Below are 13,077 nucleotides of genomic sequence, written 5' to 3' on the forward strand. Positions count from 1 at the left end.
GAAGAACTGACATCACATATTGTCTGTTCTGTAACAGGAACCATTCTTTGGACAAGAATACAAGTTCAAGGAAAATATACACATCTTACATCTCACAAAGTGGCATTTCATCAACACAGTAGATATAATAATCTGAACCTATAGCTGTGTCTTTTGCTATTTACAGAGCTTTGGCATTTTATTTTTGTTTTTCCATGGAACATTTTGGTGTTAGTCTAATGGTGGGGTGGGCTTCGTTTCCAGAGCAGAACTCAAAAACTGTTCAATATTTTTCTGCAAAACTTGGTTGCTATATCAATCAGAACCTAATGTGGTGCCTTTTGCTATTTACAGGTTTTTGTGATTTATTATTTTCACGGTTTCCATGGAAACATTTTGGACTTCGTCTCAAAATGGGGGGATGGGCTTCGTTTCCGGAGCAGAACTCAAAATCTGTTCTCTATTTTTCTGAAAAACTTGGTAGATATAGCAGTCAGCTGCTAAAATGATGCCTTTTGCTATTTACAGGTGTTTGTGATTTCTTAGGGAGAGATGTGTTTCCGGAGCACATCTCAAAAAGTTCCTAATATCTGTCAGCAAAACTCGGTAGATATGTGTGACAGACCCCAACGTGGTGCCTTTTGCTATGTACAGGTTTTTGTGATTTCTAATTTTCTGGGTTTCCATGGAAACGTTTCAGACTTAATCTCAAAATGGAGGGATGGGCTTCGTTTCCGGAGCACAACTCGAAAACCATTCAATATCTTACAGCAAAGACATGACAGATATTTGAGGCAGACATCAAAGGCCTTTGATATTTACAAATGTTTGGCATTTCTATCTTCCCTGCTTTCCACTGAAACAATTCTGACTTCAAAATGGAGGGTTAGGCTTCGTTTCCCGAGCACTAGTCGAAAACCATTTGATGTCTTTCAACAGATCTTGGCCGATATATGAGACAGATCTTTAAGTGGTGCCTTTTGCTGTTTACAGACATATGGCATTTATATTTTTCATAACTTCCATGGAAACAATTTAAGCTTAATCTACGAAAACAAGTAACTGTCAGATGATTTGTCCATTCAAATATGTGGGGTCCGGGGGGATATGTCATCTTCTGATGACTCTTGTTATGAAAAGGTGGCATCACATATAAAACGGCAAAATTATTTCTTGATAAGCGGTCGCATCACCATTAGGCCACGTCGCCAGGTGGAATTTTAGCACTGACACTGACTTTGTCAAAACAAATTGAAATGAAAACATTCTGACATTATACCACCACAAACTGAGTACCGTCATAAAACAGGAGTAAGCCCTCTGGGTGTCATTGCAATATTCACAAACGAGCAGTGCTTGGACAGTAATTCAAACTGGTTTTCAAAAGGAGGGAGAAATGCATTGCGTACCATCCCCCAGTACTAATGTCTACAGCTCCGATACATGGCTCCCGAAAGCCACAATGCAAACAGTCTGATTGTCGCTGACGCCTGCTGATTGTTGACATTTTCCCTCTTTGGGGTCATCAGTTTGTAGAACACCACAAAGTGTGACGTAGGTCCATTGTCGATGTCACTGATTTTAGCATAGTGATCACGTCGTTTTGCGTCCATTTCCGGTCCAGTGGATGACCTTTTAAGTTCGGTCTTAATGTGACAGCTCAGTGCGGCACACCTGATCTCAAAATGATCTCAGTGTTCCTCCTTTCTGTGTTGTGTTTAGTGCAGGTGGCTAGAAGGTACAGGGTGAATGTAGTTCTTATCACCAAGCAATTCCTGGAAACGTTCATTTACAACTGAAAAAAGTCTGACACGCCTCATCTGTATGAACCAACTCGTCAACGAATCGCCGGTCGCAATTTTAACGTTGACACTGACTTTGTCAAACCAATTGAAATGACAACACCTAGAGGTATTCAACACAAACAGAATATCACCATAAAGCAGTAGTAAGTCCTCTGGGTGCGTGTTCATGCAACTTTCACAAATGAACAGTCTTTAGCCAGGAACCGAAAATGGTTTCAAAATAAGGAAGAAATATATTACCTTACCTGACTGAAACGCAAATGCTATCTCATCAGTACTAGTGTATACAATTTCGCAAATTGGCCCCCGAAACCCACGAATCCGACCGCAGTGCTCAGTGCAAAGAGTCTATGACATCGGCTGATTGTTGACGTTTTCCGTCTATGAGGTCATCTGTATCGAGAACACTACAAAGCATGACGTAGTTCTATTGTCGACGTCACTGATTTTAGCATAGTGATCACGTCGTTTTTGAGGCCATTTCCGGTCCAGTGGATGACCTTTAAAGTTCGGTCTTGATCTGACAGCTCAGTGCGGCACACCTGATCTCAAAATGATCTCAGTGTTCCTCCTTTCTGTGTTGTGTTTAGTGCAGGTGGCTAGAAGGTACAGGGTGAATGTAGTTCTTATCACCAAGCAATTCCTGGAAACGTTCATTTACAACTGAAAAAAGTCTGACACGCCTCATCTGCATGAACCAACTCGTCAACGAATCGCCGGCCGCAATTTTAACGTTGACACTGACTTTGTCAAACCAATTGAAATGACAACACCTAGAGGTATTCAACACAAACAGAATATCACCATAAAGCAGTAGTAAGTCCTCTGGGTGCGTGTTCATGCAACTTTCACAAATGAACAGTCTTTAGCCAGGAACCGAAAATGGTTTCAAAATAAGGAAGAAATATATTACCTTACCTGACTGAAACGCAAATGCTATCTCATCAGTACTAGTGTATACAATTTCGCAAATTGGCCCCCGAAACCCACGAATCCGACCGCAGTGCTCAGTGCAAAGAGTCTATGACATCGGCTGATTGTTGACGTTTTCCGTCTATGAGGTCATCTGTATCGAGAACACTACAAAGCATGACGTAGTTCTATTGTCGACGTCACTGATTTTAACCTAGTGATCATATCAATGTATTTTCCAGCCATTTCCGACCGAGAGGATGTCCTTATATGCACGTTCTTGCTCTAACTGTTCAGTGCGGCACACCTGATCTCACACGAACACAACTAGTGTTCCCTCTTTCTGTATTGTGTTTCGTACAGCATTGTCATTGCAACTTTCACAAAAGCCCCACTGACACACCTCTTCATCGTGAACCAACTCAAAATTATAAACCAATCGCCAGCAACAGCATGAATATTGACGCCGACGTTGTCCAAACAATTAAAATGTCAGCACCCTGACCTATTCCCAACAAACTGACTCTCACCACAAAACAATAATAAGTCCTCTGGATGCGTGCCAGTGCAGTTATCACAAAAGAACAGTGTTTAGACAGGAATCCAAAATGTTTTCAAAACAAATCAGAAATATGTTAGCTTACCTGGTTGAAACGCAAATGCTATCTTATCAGTACTAGTGTATACAATTCTGAAATATGACTCCCGAAATCCACGAATGTGACTGCAGTGCACAGTGCAGACAGTCTGATTGTAGCTGACGCCTGCTGATTCTTGACATTTTCCCTCTTTGGAGTCATCAGTTTGTAGAACGCCACAAAGTGTGACGTAGGTCCATTGTCGACGTCATTGATTTTAGCATAGTGATCACGTCGTTTTTGCGACCATTTCCGGTCCAGTGGATGACCTTTAAAGTTCGGTCTTGATCTGACAGCTCAGTGCGGCACACCTGATCTCAAAATGATCTCAGTGTTCCTCCTTTCTGTGTTGTGTTTAGTGCAGGTGGCTAGAAGGTACAGGGTGAATGTAGTTCTTATCACCAAGCAATTCCTGGAAACGTTCATTTACAACTGAAAAAAGTCTGACACGCCTCATCTGTATGAACCAACTCGTCAACGAATCGCCGGCCGCAATTTTAACGTTGACACTGACTTTGTCAAACCAATTGAAATGACAACACCTAGAGGTATTCAACACAAACAGAATATCACCATAAAGCAGTAGTAAGTCCTCTGGGTGCGTGTTCATGCAACTTTCACAAATGAACAGTCTTTAGCCAGGAACCGAAAATGGTTTCAAAATAAGGAAGAAATATATTACCTTACCTGACTGAAACGCAAATGCTATCTCATCAGTACTAGTGTATACAATTTCGCAAATTGGCCCCCGAAACCCACGAATCCGACCGCAGTGCTCAGTGCAAAGAGTCTATGACATCGGCTGATTGTTGACGTTTTCCGTCTATGAGGTCATCTGTATCGAGAACACTACAAAGCATGGCGTAGTTCTATTGTCGACGTCACTGATTTTAACCTAGTGATCATATCAATGTATTTTCCAGCCATTTCCGACCGAGAGGATGTCCTTATATGCACGTTCTTGCTCTAACTGTTCAGTGCGGCACACCTGATCTCACACGAACACAACTAGTGTTCCCTCTTTCTGTATTGTGTTTCGTACAGCATTGTCATTGCAACTTTCACAAAAGCCCCACTGACACACCTCTTCATCGTGAACCAACTCAAAATTATAAACCAATCGCCAGCAACAGCATGAATATTGACGCCGACGTTGTCCAAACAATTAAAATGTCAGCACCCTGACCTATTCCCAACAAACTGACTCTCACCACAAAACAATAATAAGTCCTCTGGATGCGTGCCAGTGCAGTTATCACAAAAGAACAGTGTTTAGACAGGAATCCAAAATGTTTTCAAAACAAATCAGAAATATGTTAGCTTACCTGGTTGAAACGCAAATGCTATCTTATCAGTACTAGTGTATACAATTCTGAAATATGACTCCCGAAATCCACGAATGTGACTGCAGTGCACAGTGCAGACAGTCTGATTGTAGCTGACGCCTGCTGATTCTTGACATTTTCCCTCTTTGGAGTCATCAGTTTGTAGAACGCCACAAAGTGTGACGTAGGTCCATTGTCGACGTCATTGATTTTAGCATAGTGATCACGTCGTTTTTGCGACCATTTCCGGTCCAGTGGATGACCTTTAAAGTTCGGTCTTGATCTGACAGCTCAGTGCGGCACACCTGATCTCAAAATGATCTCAGTGTTCCTCCTTTCTGTGTTGTGTTTAGTGCAGGTGGCTAGAAGGTACAGGATGAATGTAGTTCTTATCACCAAGCAATTCCTGGAAACGTTCATTTACAACTGAAAAAAGTCTGACACGCCTCTTCTGTATGAACCAACTCGTCAACGAATCGCCGGTCGCAATTTTAACGTTGACACTGACTTTGTCAAACCAATTGAAATGACAACACCTAGAGGTATTCAACACAAACAGAATATCACCATAAAGCAGTAGTAAGTCCTCTGGGTGCGCGTTCATGCAACTTTCACAAATGAACAGTCTTTAGCCAGGAACCGAAAATGGTTTCAAAATAAGGAAGAAATATATTACCTTACCTGACTGAAACGCAAATGCTATCTCATCAGTACTAGTGTATACAATTTCGCAAATTGGCCCCCGAAACCCACGAATCCGACCGCAGTGCTCAGTGCAAAGAGTCTATGACATCGGCTGATTGTTGACGTTTTCCGTCTATGAGGTCATCTGTATCGAGAACACTACAAAGCATGGCGTAGTTCTATTGTCGACGTCACTGATTTTAGCATAGTGATCACGTCGTTTTTGCGGCCATTTCCGGTCCAGTGAATGACCTTTAAAGTTCGGTCTTGATCTGATAGCTCAGTGCGGCACACCTGATCTCAAAATGATCTCAGTGTTCCTCCTTTCTGTGTTGTGTTTAGTGCAGGTGGCTAGAAGGTACAGGGTGAATGTAGTTCTTATCACCAAGCAATTCCTGGAAACGTTCATTTACAACTGAAAAAAGTCTGACACGCCTCTTCTGTATGAACCAACTCGTCAACGAATCGCCGGCCGCAATTTTAACGTTGACACTGACTTTGTCAAACCAATTGAAATGACAACACCTAGAGGTATTCAACACAAACGGAATATCACCATAAAGCAGTAGTAAGTCCTCTGGGTGCGTGTTCATGCAACTTTCACAAATGAACAGTCTTTAGCCAGGAACCGAAAATGGTTTCAAAATAAGGAAGAAATATATTACCTTACCTGACTGAAACGCAAATGCTATCTCATCAGTACTAGTGTATACAATTTCGCAAATTGGCCCCCGAAACCCACGAATCCGACCGCAGTGCTCAGTGCAAAGAGTCTATGACATCGGCTGATTGTTGACGTTTTCCGTCTATGAGGTCATCTGTATCGAGAACACTACAAAGCATGACGTAGTTCTATTGTCGACGTCACTGATTTTAGCATAGTGATCACGTCGTTTTTGCGACCATTTCCGGTCCAGTGGATGACCTTTAAAGTTCGGTCTTGATCTGATAGCTCAGTGCGGCACACCTGATCTCAAAATGATCTCAGTGTTCCTTCTTTCTGTGTTGTGTTTAGTGCAGGTGGCTAGAAGGTACAGGGTGAATGTAGTTCTTATCACCAAGCAATTCCTGGAAACGTTCATTTACAACTGAAAAAAGTCTGACACGCCTCTTCTGTATGAACCAACTCGTCAACGAATCGCCGGCCGCAATTTTAACGTTGACACTGACTTTGTCAAACCAATTGAAATGACAACACCTAGAGGTATTCAACACAAACAGAATATCACCATAAAGCAGTAGTAAGTCCTCTGGGTGCGTGTTCATGCAACTTTCACAAATGAACAGTCTTTAGCCAGGAACCGAAAATGGTTTCAAAATAAGGAAGAAATATATTACCTTACCTGACTGAAACGCAAATGCTATCTCATCAGTACTAGTGTATACAATTTCGCAAATTGGCCCCCGAAACCCACGAATCCGACCGCAGTGCTCAGTGCAAAGAGTCTATGACATCGGCTGATTGTTGACGTTTTCCGTCTATGAGGTCATCTGTATCGAGAACACTACAAAGCATGACGTAGTTCTATTGTCGACGTCACTGATTTTAACCTAGTGATCATATCAATGTATTTTCCGGCCATTTCCGACCGAGAGGATGTCCTTTTATGCTCGTTCTTGCTCTAACTGTTCAGTGCGGCACACCTGATGTCACACGAACACAACTAGTGTTCCCTCTTTCTGTATTGTGTTTCGTACAGCATTGTCATTGCAACTTTCACAAAAGCCCCACTGACACACCTCTTCATCGTGAACCAACTCAAAATTATAAACCAATCGCCAGCAACAGCATGAATATTGACGCCGACGTTGTCCAAACAATTAAAATGTCAGCACCCTGACCTATTCCCAACAAACTGACTCTCACCACAAAACAATATTAAGTCCTCTGGATGCGTGCCAGTGCAATTATCACAAAAGAACAGTGTTTAGACAGGAATCCAAAATGTTTTCAAAACAAATCAGAAATATGTTAGCTTACCTGGTTGAAACGCAAATGCTATCTTATCAGTACCAGTGTATACAATTCTGAAATATGACTCCCGAAATCCACGAATGTGACTGCAGTGCTCAGTGCAGACAGTCTGATTGTAGCTGACGCCTGCTGATTGTTGACATTTTCCCTCTTTGGGGTCATCAGTTTGTAGAACATCACAAAGTGTGACGTAGGTCCATTGTCGACGTCATTGATTTTAGCATAGTGATCACGTCGTTTTTGCAACCATTTCCGGTCCAGTGGATGACCTTTAAAGTTCGGTCTTGATCTGACAGCTCAGTGCGGCACACCTGATCTCAAAATGATCTCAGTGTTCCTCCTTTCTGTGTTGTGTTTAGTGTAGGTGGCTAGAAGGTACAGGGTGAATGTAGTTCTTGTCACCAAGCAATTCCTGGAAACGTTCATTTACAACTGAAAAAAGTCTGACACACCTCATCTGTATGAACCAACTCGTCAACGAATCGCCGACCGCAATTTTAACGTTGACACTGACTTTGTCAAACCAATTGAAATGACAACACCTAGAGGTATTCAACACAAACAGAATATCACCATAAAGCAGTAGTAAGTCCTCTGGGTGCGTGTTCATGCAACTTTCACAAATGAACAGTCTTTAGCCAGGAACCGGAAATGGTTTCAAAATAAGGAAGAAATATATTACCTTACCTGACTGAAACGCAAATGCTATCTCATCAGTACTAGTGTATACAATTTCGCAAATTGGCCCCCGAAACCCACGAATCCGACCGCAGTGCTCAGTGCAAAGAGTCTATGACATCGGCTGATTGTTGACGTTTTCCGTCTATGAGGTGATCTGTATCGAGAACACTACAAAGCATGACGTAGTTCTATTGTCGACGTCACTGATTTTAGCATAGTGATCACGCCGTTTTTGCGGCCATTTCCGGTCCAGTGGATGACCTTTAAAGTTCGGTCTTGATCTGATAGCTCAGTGCGGCACACCTGATCTCAAAATGATCTCAGTGTTCCTTCTTTCTGTGTTGTGTTTAGTGCAGGTGGCTAGAAGGTACAGGGTGAATGTAGTTCTTATCACCAAGCAATTCCTGGAAACGTTCATTTACAACTGAAAAAAGTCTGACACGCCTCTTCTGTATGAACCAACTCGTCAACGAATCGCCGGTCGCAATTTTAACGTTGACACTGACTTTGTCAAACCAATTGAAATGACAACACCTAGAGGTATTCAACACAAACAGAATATCACCATAAAGCAGTAGTAAGTCCTCTGGGAGCGTGTTCATGCAACTTTCACAAATGAACAGTCTTTAGCCAGGAACCGAAAATGGTTTCAAAATAAGGAAGAAATATATTACCTTACCTGACTGAAACGCAAATGCTATCTCATCAGTACTAGTGTATACAATTTCGCAAATTGGCCCCCGAAACCCACGAATCCGACCGCAGTGCTCAGTGCAAAGAGTCTATGACATCGGCTGATTGTTGACGTTTTCCGTCTATGAGGTCATCTGTATCGAGAACACTACAAAGCATGACGTAGTTCTATTGTCGACGTCACTGATTTTAGCATAGTGATCACGTCGTTTTTGCAACCATTTCCGGTCCAGTGGATGACCTTTAAAGTTCGGTCTTGATCTGATAGCTCAGTGCGGCACACCTGATCTCAAAATGATCTCAGTGTTCCTCCTTTCTGTGTTGTGTTTAGTGCAGGTGGCTAGAAGGTACAGGGTGAATGTAGTTCTTGTCACCAAGCAATTCCTGGAAACGTTCATTTACAACTGAAAAAAGTCTGACACGCCTCTTCTGTATGAACCAACTCGTCAACGAATCGCCGGTCGCAATTTTAACGTTGACACTGACTTTGTCAAACCAATTGAAATGACAACACCTAGAGGTATTCAACACAAACAGAATATCACCATAAAGCAGTAGTAAGTCCTCTGGGTGCGCGTTCATGCAACTTTCACAAATGAACAGTCTTTAGCCAGGAACCGAAAATGGTTTCAAAATAAGGAAGAAATATATTACCTTACCTGACTGAAACGCAAATGCTATCTCATCAGTACTAGTGTATACAATTTCGCAAATTGACCCCCGAAACCCACGAATCCGACCGCGGTGCTCAGTGCAAAGAGTCTATGACATCGGCTGATTGTTGACGTTTTCCGTCTATGAGGTCATCTGTATCGAGAACACTACAAAGCATGACGTAGTTCTATTGTCGACGTCACTGATTTTAGCATAGTGATCACGTCGTTTTTGAGGCCATTTCCGGTCCAGTGGATGACCTTTAAAGTTCGGTCTTGATCTGATAGCTCAGTGCGGCACACCTGATCTCAAAATGATCTCAGTGTTCCTTCTTTCTGTGTTGTGTTTAGTGCAGGTGGCTAGAAGGTACAGGGTGAGTGTAGTTCTTATCACCAAGCAATTCCTGGAAACGTTCATTTACAACTGAAAAAAGTCTGACACGCCTCTTCTGTATGAACCAACTCGTCAACGAATCGCCGGTCGCAATTTTTACGTTGACACTGACTTTGTCAAACCAATTGAAATGACAACACCTAGAGGTATTCAACACAAACCGAATATCACCATAAAGCAGTATTAAGTCCTCTGGGTGCGCGTTCATGCAACTTTCACAAATGAACAGTCTTTAGCCAGGAACCGAAAATGGTTTCAAAATAAGGAAGAAATATATTACCTTACCTGACTGAAACGCAAATGCTATCTCATCAGTACTAGTGTATACAATTTCGCAAATTGGCCCCCGAAACCCACGAATCCGACCGCAGTGCTCAGTGCAAAGAGTCTATGACATCGGCTGATTGTTGACGTTTTCCGTCTATGAGGTGATCTGTATCGAGAACACTACAAAGCATGACGTAGTTCTATTGTCGACGTCACTGATTTTAGCATAGTGATCACGTCGTTTTTGCGGCCATTTCCGGTCCAGTGGATGACCTTTAAAGTTCGGTCTTGATCTGATAGCTCAGTGCGGCACACCTGATCTCAAAATGATCTCAGTGTTCCTCCTTTCTGTGTTGTGTTTAGTGCAGGTGGCTAGAAGGTACAGGGTGAATGTAGTTCTTATCACCAAGCAATTCCTGGAAACGTTCATTTACAACTGAAAAAAGTCTGACACGCCTCTTCTGTATGAACCAACTCGTCAACGAATCGCCGGTCGCAATTTTAACGTTGACACTGACTTTGTCAAACCAATTGAAATGACAACACCTAGAGGTATTCAACACAAACAGAATATCACCATAAAGCAGTAGTAAGTCCTCTGGGTGCGTGTTCATGCAACTTTCACAAATGAACAGTCTTTAGCCAGGAACCGGAAATGGTTTCAAAATAAGGAAGAAATATATTACCTTACCTGACTGAAACGCAAATGCTATCTCATCAGTACTAGTGTATACAATTTCGCAAATTGGCCCCCGAAATCCACGAATCCGACCGCAGTGCTCAGTGCAAAGAGTCTATGACATCGGCTGATTGTTGACGTTTTCCGTCTATGAGGTCATCTGTATCGAGAACACTACAAAGCATGACGTAGTTCTATTGTCGACGTCACTGATTTTAGCATAGTGATCACGCCGTTTTTGCGGCCATTTCCGGTCCAGTGGATGACCTTTAAAGTTCGGTCTTGATCTGATAGCTCAGTGCGGCACACGTGATCTCAAAATGATCTCAGTGTTCCTTCTTTCTGTGTTGTGTTTAGTGCAGGTGGCTAGAAGGTACAGGGTGAATGTAGTTCTTATCACCAAGCAATTCCTGGAAACGTTCATTTACAACTGAAAAAAGTCTGACACGCCTCTTCTGTATGAACCAACTCGTCAACGAATCGCCGGTCGCAATTTTAACGTTGACACTGACTTTGTCAAACCAATTGAAATGACAACACCTAGAGGTATTCAACACAAACAGAATATCACCATAAAGCAGTAGTAAGTCCTCTGGGAGCGTGTTCATGCAACTTTCACAAATGAACAGTCTTTAGCCAGGAACCGAAAATGGTTTCAAAATAAGGAAGAAATATATTACCTTACCTGACTGAAACGCAAATGCTATCTCATCAGTACTAGTGTATACAATTTCGCAAATTGGCCCCCGAAACCCACGAATCCGACCGCAGTGCTCAGTGCAAAGAGTCTATGACATCGGCTGATTGTTGACGTTTTCCGTCTATGAGGTCATCTGTATCGAGAACACTACAAAGCATGACGTAGTTCTATTGTCGACGTCACTGATTTTAGCATAGTGATCACGTCGTTTTTGCAACCATTTCCGGTCCAGTGGATGACCTTTAAAGTTCGGTCTTGATCTGATAGCTCAGTGCGGCACACCTGATCTCAAAATGATCTCAGTGTTCCTTCTTTCTGTGTTGTGTTTAGTGCAGGTGGCTAGAAGGTACAGGGTGAATGTAGTTCTTGTCACCAAGCAATTCCTGGAAACGTTCATTTACAACTGAAAAAAGTCTGACACGCCTCTTCTGTATGAACCAACTCGTCAACGAATCGCCGGTCGCAATTTTAACGTTGACACTGACTTTGTCAAACCAATTGAAATGACAACACCTAGAGGTATTCAACACAAACAGAATATCACCATAAAGCAGTAGTAAGTCCTCTGGGTGCGCGTTCATGCAACTTTCACAAATGAACAGTCTTTAGCCAGGAACCGAAAATGGTTTCAAAATAAGGAAGAAATATATTACCTTACCTGACTGAAACGCAAATGCTATCTCATCAGTACTAGTGTATACAATTTCGCAAATTGGCCCCCGAAACCCACGAATCCGACCGCGGTGCTCAGTGCAAAGAGTCTATGACATCGGCTGATTGTTGACGTTTTCCGTCTATGAGGTCATCTGTATCGAGAACACTACAAAGCATGACGTAGTTCTATTGTCGACGTCACTGATTTTAGCATAGTGATCACGTCGTTTTTGAGGCCATTTCCGGTCCAGTGGATGACCTTTAAAGTTCGGTCTTGATCTGATAGCTCAGTGCGGCACACCTGATCTCAAAATGATCTCAGTGTTCCTTCTTTCTGTGTTGTGTTTAGTGCAGGTGGCTAGAAGGTACAGGGTGAGTGTAGTTCTTATCACCAAGCAATTCCTGGAAACGTTCATTTACAACTGAAAAAAGTCTGACACGCCTCTTCTGTATGAACCAACTCGTCAACGAATCGCCGGTCGCAATTTTTACGTTGACACTGACTTTGTCAAACCAATTGAAATGACAACACCTAGAGGTATTCAACACAAACCGAATATCACCATAAAGCAGTATTAAGTCCTCTGGGTGCGCGTTCATGCAACTTTCACAAATGAACAGTCTTTAGCCAGGAACCGAAAATGGTTTCAAAATAAGGAAGAAATATATTACCTTACCTGACTGAAACGCAAATGCTATCTCATCAGTACTAGTGTATACAATTTCGCAAATTGGCCCCCGAAACCCACGAATCCGACCGCAGTGCTCAGTGCAAAGAGTCTATGACATCGGCTGATTGTTGACGTTTTCCGTCTATGAGGTTATCTGTATCGAGAACACTACAAAGCATGACGTAGTTCTATTGTCGACGTCACTGATTTTAGCATAGTGATCACGTCGTTTTTGAGGCCATTTCCGGTCCAGTGGATGACCTTTAAAGTTCGGTCTTGATCTGATAGCTCAGTGCGGCACACCTGATCTCAAAATGATCTCAGTGTTCCTCCTTTCTGTGTTGTGTTTAGTGCAGGTGGCTAGAAG

Source organism: Haliotis asinina, chromosome 5 (genome assembly GCF_037392515.1).
Source record: "Haliotis asinina isolate JCU_RB_2024 chromosome 5, JCU_Hal_asi_v2, whole genome shotgun sequence".
Taxonomy (NCBI): domain Eukaryota; kingdom Metazoa; phylum Mollusca; class Gastropoda; order Lepetellida; family Haliotidae; genus Haliotis; species Haliotis asinina.